The sequence below is a fragment of the Ornithorhynchus anatinus genome, chromosome 14, assembly GCF_004115215.2.
Source record: "Ornithorhynchus anatinus isolate Pmale09 chromosome 14, mOrnAna1.pri.v4, whole genome shotgun sequence".
Taxonomy (NCBI): Eukaryota; Metazoa; Chordata; class Mammalia; order Monotremata; family Ornithorhynchidae; genus Ornithorhynchus; species Ornithorhynchus anatinus.
In genome coordinates this window covers 31,452,639-31,467,219 of record NC_041741.1, presented here as the reverse complement: position 1 = coordinate 31,467,219, position 14,581 = coordinate 31,452,639, and positions in this window count along the sequence as shown.

The following is a 14,581-nucleotide window of genomic DNA, read 5'->3' as shown; positions in this document are numbered from 1 at the left end:
GGGAAATATGATAAATGATAATATAATACTAATTAAAAAATCAAAATATTGAAACTGAGGTTTGAACTAGCAATAAAAGAAAAAAAAATCCCTTTCTGGTTATCTCTGTCAGGAGCCAAATTTTAAATTCTGCTTCTTCTCCCAGTTGAGTACCGCCCTCCCTCTCTGCCCTTGACCCGAAAGATAATTTTAGGATTCAACTAAGTCATTATTATGATGATGATGATGATATTTTTAAAGCACATACTATATGCCGGGCACTGTACTAAGTGCTGGGGTGGATAAATACGATTGAATGAATGAATACAAGCAAATCTGGTTGGCCACACTCCCTGTCCATCACGGGGCTCACAGTCTCATTTCCCATTTTACAGATGGGGTAACCGAGGTCCAGAGAAGTGAAGTGACTTGCCCAAGGTCACAGAACAGACGAGTGGCAGAGCTGAGATTAGAACCCATGACCTTCTGACTCCCAGGCCTGTGCTATATCCTCTTGGCCTCATTCCAACTCTGCCGACTGGAATGATATTCTCTGCTATTGACAGGTGACTTAGTTTTCCTTCCAGTTCCTCCTGTTTTGTGGTAACAGCCTAGAGAGCTGGAAGAGGCATCATAATTCACAACTGGAATTATTCCCACTGATCAGTACAGTCATACATGACAGAGAAAGGCTAAAGTAACTGGGGAACACATTTGTTTTAAACACGACTATCAGATTCCCCAAAAGTGTATTGAGCACAAAGGACAATGACAACAATCATCTCATGCTGTTAGGGACAAAGAGGGACAAAGGAGACAAGTAGGGGTGGAAGGGAGCCGGGAAAAGAAGGATAACAAAGGGCGGGGGAACTAGGAAATGGGAAAAGGGAGATGGGGGAGAGGGGAAGAAGGACTTGCCACCTGAGAGAGACCTGCTCCCTGGGAATGGGTCTACCAACTCTGTTACATTGTACTCTCCCAAGCGCTCAATAAATAAGGGGAGAAAGTTGTCTTATGCTGTCGAGTCATCTCCGATCCATAGCGATTCCATGGACACATCTCTCCCAGAACACCCCACCTTCACCTGCAATCGTCCTGGTAGTGGATCCAGAGAGTTTTCTTGGTAAGAATCCGGAGGTGGCTTACCGTTGCCGTCTTCTGGGCGGTCAACCCGAATCTCGCCCTCGACTCTCTCCCGTGCCGCTGCTGCCCAGCACAGTTGAGTTTTGACTTGTAGCAGATTGCCGTCCCATCGCTAGCCACTGGCCAAGCTAGAAATGGAATGGGTATTCATTCATTCATTCATTCAATAGTATTTATTGAGCGCTTACTATGTGCAGAGCACTGTACTAAGCACTTGGAATGTACAAATCGGTAACAGATAGAGACAGTCCCTGCCCTCTGACGGGCTTACGGTCTAATCGGGGGAGACGGACAGACAAGAACAGTTGCAATATGCGTCCGCTTGACTCTCCCTCCCATGGCCGAGACTGGTAGAGTACGGGAAACTCTCCAGGTGGCCATCCTGAGAGGGGCGGGAGAAAGTTAGCTCCCAGTGAATAAGGGGGGAATAATAATAACGCAACAAATTAGGGGAGAAAGTTAGCTCACAGTAAGCACTCAATAAATACCATCGATTGAGGCCACCTGGATAATTCCATCCAGTCCTAGCAGAATGGGTGGAGGAGAAAGCAGCAGCAACACCAGCTACCCTGGAGAAACGTTTGGAAGGTCGAGACTGCTGTACTCTGGACTGGCCAGCCTGAAAACCGCTCCAGTAGGCACAGTATCCTGCAGCTCTTATTGTTTCTGTTGTTGCCCTCGTATCCCTATTTCATTTTTCCGTCTTTATCATTTCAATCTCTCCTACAGCATCTGCTGCTCTTTGCTTCCACCCATCTGGACCGTGGGCTCCCTCTGGGCCAGACTCCTTGTCTGAGTGCTAATTCTTTTGCCCTTCCCCAGCGTTTAATACAGTGCTCATTATAAGGGCTCAGTATATACCGATGACTTTAGATTTGAGACATAAGCAAGAAAGAAGTCGTCGAGGCTGAGAACCCGGTGGAGGGAATTGATTTCAGTCTTAGTACCTTGTGCTTCGACCCTCCCACTCTTTCGTAATCACAGTCATAATAATGGTACTTGTTAAGTGCTTACTATGTGCAAATCGTTGTTCTAACAAATCTATTTACAGGGCAAGGATCTATCCTTAAAGTGCTAATATTGTGGCAGAATGAGTTAGTCACAATTAGGTCTTTTCAGTTAACACATGGATAGGATTGGAAGGTCGAGACTGCTGGACTCTGGGCTGGTCGGCCCGAAACCCGCTCCTAAAGCCATATTATTATTATTGTAATATCGTCATAATAATGATTATTAATACTAATGTTTATTAAGTTCTTACCATGTGTCAAGCAGTGTATGGAGCTCACAATCTAAATAAAAGGAAGGAGGAGGGAGAACAATATTGAATCCCCATTTAACAGATGAGGAAACGGAGTCATGGAGAAATTGAGTGACTTGCCAAGATCACCGAATGGCAGAGCTAGGACTAGAACAGAGGTCCTCTGAATCCCAGAATCACGCTCTTTCCACCAGACCACCCTGCTTATAAAGTACTTCCTTAAAGCTCTTTCACTGACTTCTCTCAGTTGGTTTTTATCAGATCTCTGTGGGGAAGGACAAGTATCATTATCCCCGTTTTACAGATGAGGAAGCCGAGGTTTAAAGAGGTTAAGTAACTTATCCCAGGTCCCACAACTAAGCAGCCAGCTGAAAATCTGAGGGCGGGACCAGGGTCTCCTCATCACAGGACACCACATCGCTTCCCTGTGACATTGCATCCCCATCCAGACTGTAAGTTTGTTGTGGGCAGGGATAGTGTCTGTTTATTGTTGTATCGTACTCTCTCAAGCACCTAAAATAGTGCTCTGCACACATTAAGCACTCAGTAAATACGACTGAGTGACTAAACGACTACATCACGAGGCTTGTGTAGAGCTGGTCTGGGGGTCAGGATGATAATTTAGCATTTGTTAAATCATGAATCCCAATGACCAGGATGGTCTTTTCAGCTAGATTTAGAAATGCCCTAAAGGATAATCAGCAACCAACAGAATATTTATAAATAAACCCACACATGTATTTCCTTCTAGATTTTTTGTTTTGTTTGTTTTATCATGACAAGGGGAAATGGCAGGAAAAGAGGTCTAGATATGTCTATGTCTGAGTCTTAAGACTGTTTCAGGCTGTTTTTATGGGCCAGAAGAATGTAACCTAATTCCTCTGGCCAGCATATTGCACTGTTATCTTTTCCACCCTCACCTATTCTCCTGTCCTTCTATACTTAAAAGAAACCAAACAGGCTTCCAGACTAAAAATGTCCCTTTAGAGTACTTTCTGGGGTTTCTGGAGGTAACCGGATTGTTTCTTCCTGCCACTACTATTTCTAGTTTCATATTTCTGATGAAAGAACTACCAATCTGTAGGAAAGGTGAGCTGGATTTTTTTTTTTTTTTCAAACCAGTTTTGATTGATCTTATGGGCTGGCAGTTTGCTACAGAAATAGTTACAGTTCATGGAGCTGTAATTTCATAATAGAAAGAAAGTGACATATTCAACATTAGATATCTACATGGTCATTTTCCTGAGGGCAGAGATGAATGCCCTGGTGTTGTTCCATCTGAGATCTATGAACTTGGTATCATTTGTATCAACAGCTTGGTCATTCATTCATTCATTCATTCAATAGCATTTATTGAGCGCTTACTATGTGCAGAGCACTGTACTAAGCGCTTGGAATGTACAAGTCGGCAACAGAGACAGTCCCTGCCCTTTGACGGGCTTACAGTCTAATCGGTCCTTCATACAGTACAATCAGTACGTGAATATTAGTAGGTATCATCGGAGAGACTTGTTGCGGGCAGGGAATGTGTCTGCTATATTGTTATAGTGTCCTCTCCTAAGTGCTTAGTACAGTGCTCTGCTCACAGTAAGCATTCAATAAACATGATTTACTGACTCATTCATTCAGTCGTATTTTTGAGCGCTTACAGTGTGCAGAGCACTGTACTAAGCGTTTGGGAGAGTACAAAACTACAATAAACGGACACATTCCCTGTCCACAACGATCTTAGTCATGGGGGACACTAACAGACCCATGCTTAGCTCTTCATCCTGAGTGACTATCAGAAAGGATTAACCCAAGGAAGAAGTCCAATGATAGATTTTCAGCTACGAAGTCATAGTAAAGCTTGACTTTACTGTTCGTTATGTGATGAATGCCCGCTGACTTCATACCCAAAGTCTCGTGTTTGCTACAAGGACTCTGTCATTTCAAATCCTGTTAGACAATAAGCTATAAATAACAGGAACAATGACAGGATTGTGTTTGTTTCCTACTGAAGTATCCTGGCACAGGTCCTTAGTCAGAATCCTGAAATAAAAAATGGGAACACCGCCTTAGCTGGAGTCATTTATCTTGTTCCCAAGATCAGCAGTTTCAGGCATTTAAGAAGCACACTTACTAGTAAGGTTTTCTATAAAACACTTGGTATCTTAGTTCAGTATTTACTGAGACATCATGTGCTCTTCAACTATCTAATGTGTGATTCCTTGGGTCATAAAGGATGTGAATATCTTGAGTTAACAGATCAGTCGCTAGCATTTATCGTTGCCAACTTGGAGATGGAGTAGTAGTAGCAGGAATACTGGTATTTATGAAGTGCTGAGCACTGTACTAAGCGCTGGGAATGAATACACAGCTGGAAGCGGAAAGACTCTATTCCTGCCTAGGAGCCATGGAAGGAGCCATGTGTAATATAGGATGTAAAATTGCATTCAAACATCCTGATGATTCACCCCAGTAACAGACCGTCAGGAGTTAGCATCACGTTGCAGCGAGCCACATAAGTGGAAGATTATTCCTAGGCAGACTGAACAGTTCATGTTCTTTCCTTGTTCTTAAAGCGAGGGCCACAATACCTTCCTTAATTAGGCTCTTTTATCTGATCCAGTTAGCATATTGTTTAATTAGTACCTGCTTTTCTAGGCTACTGGGTTCGGAGGCAGGCTTACCTTGGAAAGTCTGCTGAAATGGGACCCCCGAATTCTTTCAACACAGTTTTAAGTTTGCGGCTTAGAGTTTCCACCATGAATATATGGAAAGGCACTGTAAACATCCCCCAAATGGATTGACTGATCGAAGAACCTAAATAAATCAGAACAGACTTAATGGAATTAGGCAGGAAGTGTCAATTCAATTTTTTAAAAAAATACTTATCTTCATATTTTCTTTTTGCTTGATTTTGAAAGGATCCTGTGTTTAAAAGCCTCTTTATAGTGAACTCTTTTATAGCAACATTTTCATAAATTAAAGTTTCCCCAAAGTCTTGGACTCCACTGGATAACTAAATAGATTTTTAATAAAAGAACTCTCCTGAAATAGGATTTCCCCAAATGGTCTTTTCAGCTTCTATTTAAAAGTTGTTCTGTGGCATCTGAAGGCCTGAGTGTTCAAAAGCATCATCTGTATTTATTTACCCACAGATTTATAGGGAGGTATTGTGGGACCTCAAAGAAGGCCGTGGGCCAGGGGCCGCCGGAGGTTAAGGTCTCAAGGGGAGAAACGGCAAGCTTGGAGAGAGAAAGAGAAAGAGAGGGAGAAAGTAATGGAGAGGAGCCGTGCAACAGAGAAACAAAGCTCGAAGGGACATGGTATGGGACCTCCAAATGGTCTCGTTTCAAGAGAAAATGATCTCAGCGAGGAAGGAAGGAGGAGACACAGACAACCAGGCAGGGAGAGATTGGTATAAAGAGAGGGAAGGAGTTGGGAGCAGGGAAGGATAACAAAAAAACGGAGAAGGAGACAGACAGAGGAGAGAGAGAGAGAGAGAGAGGCAGAGGCATTGACAAAGATAGAAAGATACTTTGTCAGGACTTCTGGTAATTTTTTATGTATGCTCTTGATTGCAGTTTAGGTTTGACTTTGTGCCAGAAGGTCATTTTCATTAAGGAATTAAAACTTTTAAATTAAAATGTTAGAAAAAATTGAATTTTTAATTTGTTCCCTCTGTGTGATCCTTTAGACAATAGTAAAATACATGAAGAGTATTAAGGAAATCTCAGATTAAATTCAATGTTGAGAAGCACTTGGGTTTTTACCAGAAAGACTCTCCCTAGCAGTGAACCAATCAACCAACCAATGCTATTTATTGAGAGCTTACTGTGTGCAGAGCACTGTGCAAGGATCTTGGGAGATAGACAAGTTCTCTGCCAGCCTCCCATGGGGTTCTGATCCCTGCTCTGCCACTTTGCTGCTGTTTGACCTTGGGCAAGTCAGTTCACTTCTCTGTGACAAAGTTCCCTCATCTGTAAAATGGGGATTAAGACTGTGAGCCCCTGTGGGACAGGAACTCCCGATTTGCATGTATCCACCCCAGCGCTTAGTACAGCGTCTGGCACGTAGAAAGCGCTTAACAAATACCACAGTTACCATTACCATCCTCAGAACAACCGATGTGACTGACCCAGAGGAATGGAGCGAAATAAAAATTGATGAGGCAGCAGAAAGGTGCTAGAAAGGAGAATGAGAAAAGAAATATGCAACCAAGGCCTTCTTAAATTGGTTTTCTCCTGATTACACGATTAAGGAAATCAAATGGTTTGGATTGATTGGCTGTCGGCAAGTTGAATCAATAGTATTTGCATCGTGTGTGATGAGAGAGTGTTCCTTCGGATCTTCTCTGCAATCTGGGGCATAGTCCCAAAGACCTGAAGTGATCTCCGTGCCCATTTTTTCTTCCTTTTCAGTGAGTTCCAGAAGTCAATCCCGAATCAGTTAAACACGTCAAATAGAACATTTTCTGATTTCCACTTCTTTTTCATCCCCACAAAGGATCATGAAATTTCTTCAGTCCATCAAACCTTTGCCTAAGGCACTGAAAAGTGGACAGAACGATAGGAAGGATTCTACAATGTGGAGAACAGTCTTTCCTCATCTCTTTAAAAATGTCTGATATTCTCCAATTTTGTGGTGTTCTATGATTTTCTACCCCTTCTTTACACTGCATCTGGTATGAATCGACTCAAATAAAGGGTCAGAGAGAAACTGTTTTAAAATGACTCAGCCAGGATTAACATAACCCTTGGCTAACTGATTTAAAGATCTGCCTGACAAACAAGTAGAAAGAAGACAATGAAATAGTTTTCTCATGATCTGTTGAATTCTGTTGACAGCAATATTTCACAACTGTGTAAATCTCATGGATGATGAGATTCTTTGTACCTTAGGCACCTATCAAAATCAAAACGAGTTTTGGTTTGACTTGGCAAGTCGATCTTGCCACTTCCTAGCCCTTTGCGGTGCTTCTGGTTAGCCAAATACAGAGGTGGAGCAAAATTAGGACTTCAGACATGCTCCACTGTATTGGTTAATGTTCCTTCCCTGCATCCATCTGACAGAAGGAGTTGGGTGCCAAGTATGGGGTCATGTGAGCAAATGGGGTACAGTTTGGGAGCCTTTGGGTTTCTGGGACCCATTCTTCAATCGATGAATCGTATTTGTTGAATGCTTAGTGGATGTTGAGTACTGTACTAAACGCTTGGCAAAGTATGATATACCAGAGCTGGTAGACACGTTCCCTGCCCTCGAGCATTCTTCACACAGTAGAAGCCCATCTGAGCTCCGAGTTCAGTGTCTAGAGCCTCCCAAACTGTCCAGGGCTCAAAATCAGCATGGCCTAGTGGAAAGAGCATTGGCCTGGTACTCAGAGGGCCTGGATTTGGCGCAGTGGCAAGAGCCCGGGCTTGGGAGTCCAGGGCATGGGTTCTAATCCCGGATCTGCCACTTGTCAGCTGTGTGACTTTGGGCAAGTCGCTTAACTTATCTGGGCCTCAGTTACCGCATCTGTAAATTGGGGATTAAGACTGTGAGCCCCATGTGGGACAACCTGATTACCTTGTATGCCCCCCCCAGTGCTTAGAACAGTGCTTGGCACATAGTAAGCACTTAACAAATGCCATCATTATTATTATTATAAATCCTGCTGCACCACTGGCTGCTGTGTGAACTTGGGCAAGTCACTTCACTTTCCCGTTCCACAGTTCCCTCATCTGCAAAATGGGGGTTAAAACTGTGAGATCTATGTGGGACTGGGGGCAATGCCCAACCTGATTATCTTGTATCTACCCTGGTGCTTAGTACAGTGCTCGACACATGGGTGCTTAAATACCACAATTATTATTAATAAATATGATGGATTGAGTGAGAACCTGCAGAACTGGAGGTGTCTGATGCAGAGGTGGATGGACAATCACTGGGGTTTCTTGAGGAGTGGGGAAACATGGTCTGAATGATTTTGAAGGAAAAATCCGGGCAGCAGAATGGAATATGGATTGAAGTAGGGCCAGACAGAAGGCGGGGAGGTCAGCGAGGAGGCTGATACAATAATCAAGGCGGGGTAGGGTGAGTGCTCTCATTAGCACTCTCCAAGCGCTTAGTACAGTGCTCTGCAAATGGTAAGGACTCAATAAATACGATTGAAAGAACGAATTAGCATGGTAGCAGTTTGGATGGAGAGGAAGGGGCAGATTTTAGTCATGTTGTGAAGGTAGAACTGAGGATTCAGTGTTGGCTTGACTATGTTGGTTGAATGAGAGAGAGGAGTCAAGGATAATCCACAGATTACTGGTTTATGAGACAGGAAGGAAGGTGGTGTCATCAGCAGTGATGGGAAAATAAGTAGGAGGACAAGGTTTGGGTAGGAAGATAAGATGTTCCGTTTTAGCCATGTGAGTTTAAGGTGATGGGAAGACGATCCAAGTAGAGATGTCTTGAAGGCGAGAGGAACTGCAAGATGTGAGAGAGATCAGGTCTGCAGATGGAGATTTTGGTGTCATCAGCACGTTAACGGGGTGTACGCCCCCTTGATTCTATTTATCGTGATTAAGTTGTCTTGTTTTTGTCCGTCCCGATTAGACTGTAAGCCTGTCAATGGGCAGGTATTGTCTCTATCTGTTGCCGAACTGTATATTCCAAGTGCTTAGTACAGTGCTCTGCACATTGTAAGTGCTCAGTAAATACTATTGAATGAATGAATGAATGAGTTGAAGCCATGTGAGCAAATGAGTTTTCCAAGGGAGTGGGTGTAGATGGAGGAAAAAAGGGGATCTGGAACTGAACCTTGAGGGTTAGCCACAGTTAGGGGATAGGAGGCAGGGGAAGAGCCCACATAAAAGACAGAAAATGAGCCGCCAGAGAGATAGGAGGACAACCAGGAGAGGACAGTGTTAGCGAAGCCGAGATTCGGTAATGTTTCATGGCCGCAAGGGAAAAGGGCTCGATTCCAAACTCTATCTGAAGACCACGGGTGAGTCGTTTCACTGCTGGGCCTGAGATGATAGCTAAATGAGACAGATAACATAGAAATATTTCAAGTGAGACATTTTTCACTGAAACTGATAAAATGAGAATGATGTGACCTTGGTCCTAAGGAAGAAGCAAGAGTGAAACAGAGCTCCTTTTAAATTTAATTTGAGAATGTGAAATGAAGGATCCTGTAGAAGGTCAACAAAAATAATCTACTTTAACGCCCCACTCCAGTCCTGTCTCGTTATCTGTGAAATATGTGAATGTGAGATTGTGGGTGTAGGAAATTTCTAGTTATATTTACGGCTCGCGTGAGGCTCGTAATAAGACTTTATAAAACCTTTCATCCAAGGATCACAAAAACTGTAGAAATACTATCTGGAACCTATGTAATTGTGGCTTGCTGCAAGGGCAGAGACATAAAGAGAAATGTATGTACTTAGATTCTTAATTGGCAAGAGAAGAGGAAATTGAGAAAAAAATCTGGTCAGGATCAGGCTACTCTTCCAGCTTTGGAAATCTACATCTCTGCAGTGGAAATACCCAAGAATGTGGTAAGTGTGAAAGACTCCTTTTCATTTCTCCTCTTTTAGCCCACTGAAGCTTCTAATTTCTCTTTTCCGGGCTATCTTGCTCTCCCACTCCATCTTCTTTCCTTCTTGTCCCCCTCCCTTCCATCTCTTCACCTCCATCCATTAGATGCCACCGGTGTGAAGAAATCACCCTGTTTATTTCCAAACTACTGAACATAAACCCATAGGCAGAGAATATTGGTGGAATAAGGGAACCAATAGTCATTCTTCACCCTGTGTTCTTGAAACAGTAATACATGAACAGGAACTTGCTTGCAGTTCGAACCTGAATGGGCCTGTTTTAATCTTGGAATCTTGAAAGAATAAAACCACTACTGTCTACTCTGTTCAATATCCTTCCAAACACTGTACCATTCCCCATTTTCCAGGAGAAAGAAAAAGCCAAATCTAGGTGATATTATTATTATTATGGTATTTGTCAAGTGTTTATTATGCGCCAAGCACTGTTCTAAGTAGTGGAGTAGATACAAGATGATCAGGTTGTCGTACGGGGGGCTCACAGTCTTAATCCCCATTTTAAGGCACAGAGAAGTTAAATGACTTGCCCAAGGTCACCCAGCAGGGATTAAGATTCTGAGCCTCACGTGGGACAACCTGATGACCTGGTATCTACCCCAGCGCTCAGAAGAGTGCTTGACACATAGTAAGCACTTAAGAAATACTATAATTATTATTATTATTAGAACTTACAGAGTGGTCGCTGGATGAAATGCTTTGTTCTCCACTGCAGCCAAGCAAAGCAAAGGGTATCTGTTGGCTGCCATCTTGATCACCCTGTGCATGCCAGGCTGTGGCGATTTAAGTTGCAACTGAGTTGCCTCGGTGTCCCATCGCAGGACATCCACTCTATCTCCCTGGGAACAGTCGCTGGCTCCCTTCCGGGTCATCGAGGAGCTTCCATCCCCTCCTGCCTTCCACCACCTTGGTGGAAAAGAGAAGAGCACCCACAGTGCAAGGCCGCCACAAACCCCCAGGAAGACTGTGGCTGTTGGAGAGGTCACTCTGATTGAGGGTGTGCCTTGGATTCTGAGCCATAAGGAGCCTGAAATTCTGTTCCTATACCCACAGAACCCTCTTGATTTTTCATATTGTTGTGTGCCCTTGTCCTTGATTTTGTTTCAGCCAGTCAGTCATATTTATTGAGTGCTTATTGTGTGCAATGCACTTTACTAAGTGCTTGCGAGATAGACTATAACAATATAAGCGTGGCTCAGTGGAAAGAGCCTGGGCTTCGGAGTCACAGGTCATGAGTTTGACTCCCGGCTCTGCCACTTGTCAGCTGGGTGACTGTGGGCAAGTCACTTAACTTCTCTGTGCCTCAGTTCCCTCATCTGTAAAATGGGGATTAAAAGTGTGTGAGCCCCACGTGGGACGACCTGATTACCCTCTATCTCCCCCAGCACTTAGAACAGTGCTTGGCACCTCGTAAGCACTTAACAAATACCAACATTATTATTATTATAACCGACACATTCCCTGCCCCCAGCGAGTTTACTGTTTCATCACTTCTTATGTGTCTGTCTCCAATCCTCTTTCCCTCCATATTCTTAGATTGTAAGCCCTTTGAGGGTCAGGGGCTGTTTCTAATTCCATCTGTGTATTCTTTCCCAGTGCTTAGGACAGTGTCCTGCACTTCATAAGCACTTAATAAATAATAGTACTACTCCTCCAAAACAATCAAGGGACACATTCCTGGTCCACAAGGAATTTGCGTTAAGAGAAGAGACACAAATGTATTTGCCAAGAGGAAAATCAAAATAAATAATTGACTGGACAATCAAATAAATGCATATGCACATTGTTTGACATCATTTGGCAGCTCCTGCCAAGGATGAGTTTACACTCCCATCCCGATCCCACTTCAGTAAACTGACCCCAACCAGACTATTTCATCTAGGACCTGCCCCTCCCTTCCCTCTCAGTCTGTCTTCACTGATCTACTGCTCTCAGCCCCATAGCACTTACGCACATAGCTATTTATGTTAATGTCCGTGTCCCCATCTAGACTGTAAGCTCATTATGGGCTGGGGATGTGTCTGTTATATTTTCATACTGTATTCTTCCAAGAGCTTAGTCCAGTGCTCTGCACACAGTAAGCACTCAGTAAATATCCTTGATTGATCCATCGATGTGACTTCGACCGTCAGGTTACCCCCAGTGCAACCCGGACCCCCAGTTTGGAAAAAGACTTGGGTTATTTGGTTTCCGGCTCTTGCCCGTCCTCTGTCCCTTTAACTGTCCCTTCTCCAGACGACTATGTAGCAACTTTGTTATCATTTATCAGTATTTACTGTGTAGCTAATGTAGGCAGAGGGTGGTCTAGTGAAAGGAGCAGGGTGCTAGGAGTCAGAGATCATGTAGTTTAATCCCGACTCTGCCGTCTGCTGTGTGACCCGGAGCAAGTCTGTACATCACCTTGATTCTATTTATTTGCTATTGCTTTAATGAGATGTTCATCCCCTTGATTCTATTTATTACTGTTGTTCTTGTCTGTCTGTCTCCCCCGATCAGACTGTAAGCCCGTCAAAAGGCAGGGACTGCCCCTATCTGTTACTGATTTGTCCATTCCAATCGCTTAGTACAGTGCTCTGCACATAGTAAGGGCTCAATAAATACCATTGAAAGAATTTAACTTCTCTGGGTTTCAGTTTCCTCATATGTAAAATTGGGATTAAATGCCTTGCCTCCCTTCCCCTTAGAATGTGAGGCCCATGTGGGAACAGACACTGGGTCTGATCTGATTCTATTGTATCTACTTGATCAGTCAATCAATTAGTCATCTTTATTGAGCACTTACTGTATGGAGGGCACTGTTCTAAGCGCTTGGGAGAGTACAATATAGCAGATTTGGTAAACACGTTCCCTGCCCACAAGAAGTTTGCAATCTAGAGGGAGATCTTCTCCGGTGCTTAGCACATTGCCTGGCATATAGTAGGCACTTGGCGATTACCACATCTGTTATTATTACTAAGTATTTGTAAACATACCGTAAAAGTAGAAAACAGCCCTGTACTTGAGGAGTTTGGAATCTACTCTCTGCACAGACCCTCGTACGGGTGAATTGGAAGGAGAGGGAGTAAGTAGATCATCTCTATTTTAATCATATGAATTCTGAACTGCAAGCATGCCCCAGAAGCCATTTTGGTTAGACACTCTTGCATTTGCTACAAATCTCAGCTGCTAGCTACTCAATTGTATGCACGTTGTGCTAAACACTCTTCCTACTACCCCTTAGAGATTTTCTTTAAATACACAGGAAAGATAATTTTGATTTATTCATATAGCTCCTTTTTCTGAGACTTTTTAGCATTTTACTGACAATCTCTTGTTCATTGTTCATTCATATAGCTCCTTTTTCTGAGACTTTTTAGCATTTTACTGACAATCCCTTGTTCAATTGTATGCACTTTGTGCTAAGTACTCTTCCTACTACCCCTTAGAGATTTTCTTTAAATACACAGGTAAGCTAATTTTGATTTATTCATATAGCTCCTTTTTCTGAAACTTTTTAGCATTTTACTGACAATCCCTTGTTCATTTTTTTGGTTATTTTTTATTGTTTGAGTTGTTTTGGTTGATTGTTATTTAGGGCAACAGATCTGGGTTCCAAATTCCTCTTTCCAACCAGTTTTCTCTTCCTCAGTAAGTTATGACAGTGCGGCGATAATTGTTCCTTTAATTAATTCTGTGGAGTCCTAATAGAAGGAGTTCATTTTCACATTCCCACACCACATTAACTATTCATCTCCAGCTTCATTTGTGGCTGTTAGGTTTCTATACTTGAATTCTTTTGAAAGAAAACAGATCAAAGTATATTTCTGATTATTCCACCGATGCTTTCAAACTCACTGTCAGAACGTCTCCGCTTGCAAGCACTTCATCTAGTTATAGACTTATACAATGAATAACCATACTATTAAGCTACAGAAACAAATTAGATGCAATTAACTGTTTTCACCTCTCCCACATACCTGAAACCAAAGCTGTGAAAAAAGGGCGTATCTCAGTGCATTAATTGCCAAGACATATTTAATAACCTTTCTTTTGCTACATTTAACAGGAGGGGAGGTGGCTTCATTCTTATTAAATCATCCTTTTGCCTGAAGACATAGGCATGTCGCTGCAACACACTAAAAGAAAAACTAAAGGCATGTCATTTCATTTGCAATGATTGCAACACAACTTTACACCTGAATTTCTTATCCTTTGGGCATATATAATCTTACTACAGTGCATTGTAGCAACATTTCATTTAATAAGTTGAGAACTTTTCATCAACCTAGTTTCCTCTGCTTTGCAAAGCTGTTCAACTGAGTATTACCCTGATGGAAGTAGCCAAATCTCTCGCTTTGTAGACCCTACTGTCAATGATCCAGATGATTTTATGTAATGCTTTTTCTTTAGTAATGGAGTTCCATCTACATCGGTTCTAAAAATTCTCTACGAAAGGAAGTTATTTTACATATGTTGATCTTTCAGAAGTTAAAAAGTCTCATCATTTTTTTATAAAATGCATAAAGGAGCTTGCTAGTTTCTGCAGTTCTCATTTTTTTGACATTCAGGGTGGGACTTAAGAGAAGAATAACACTTCATTCCCTAAAAATGTGCAAAAGTACGGAACAGACATAAAATGTACATTTTG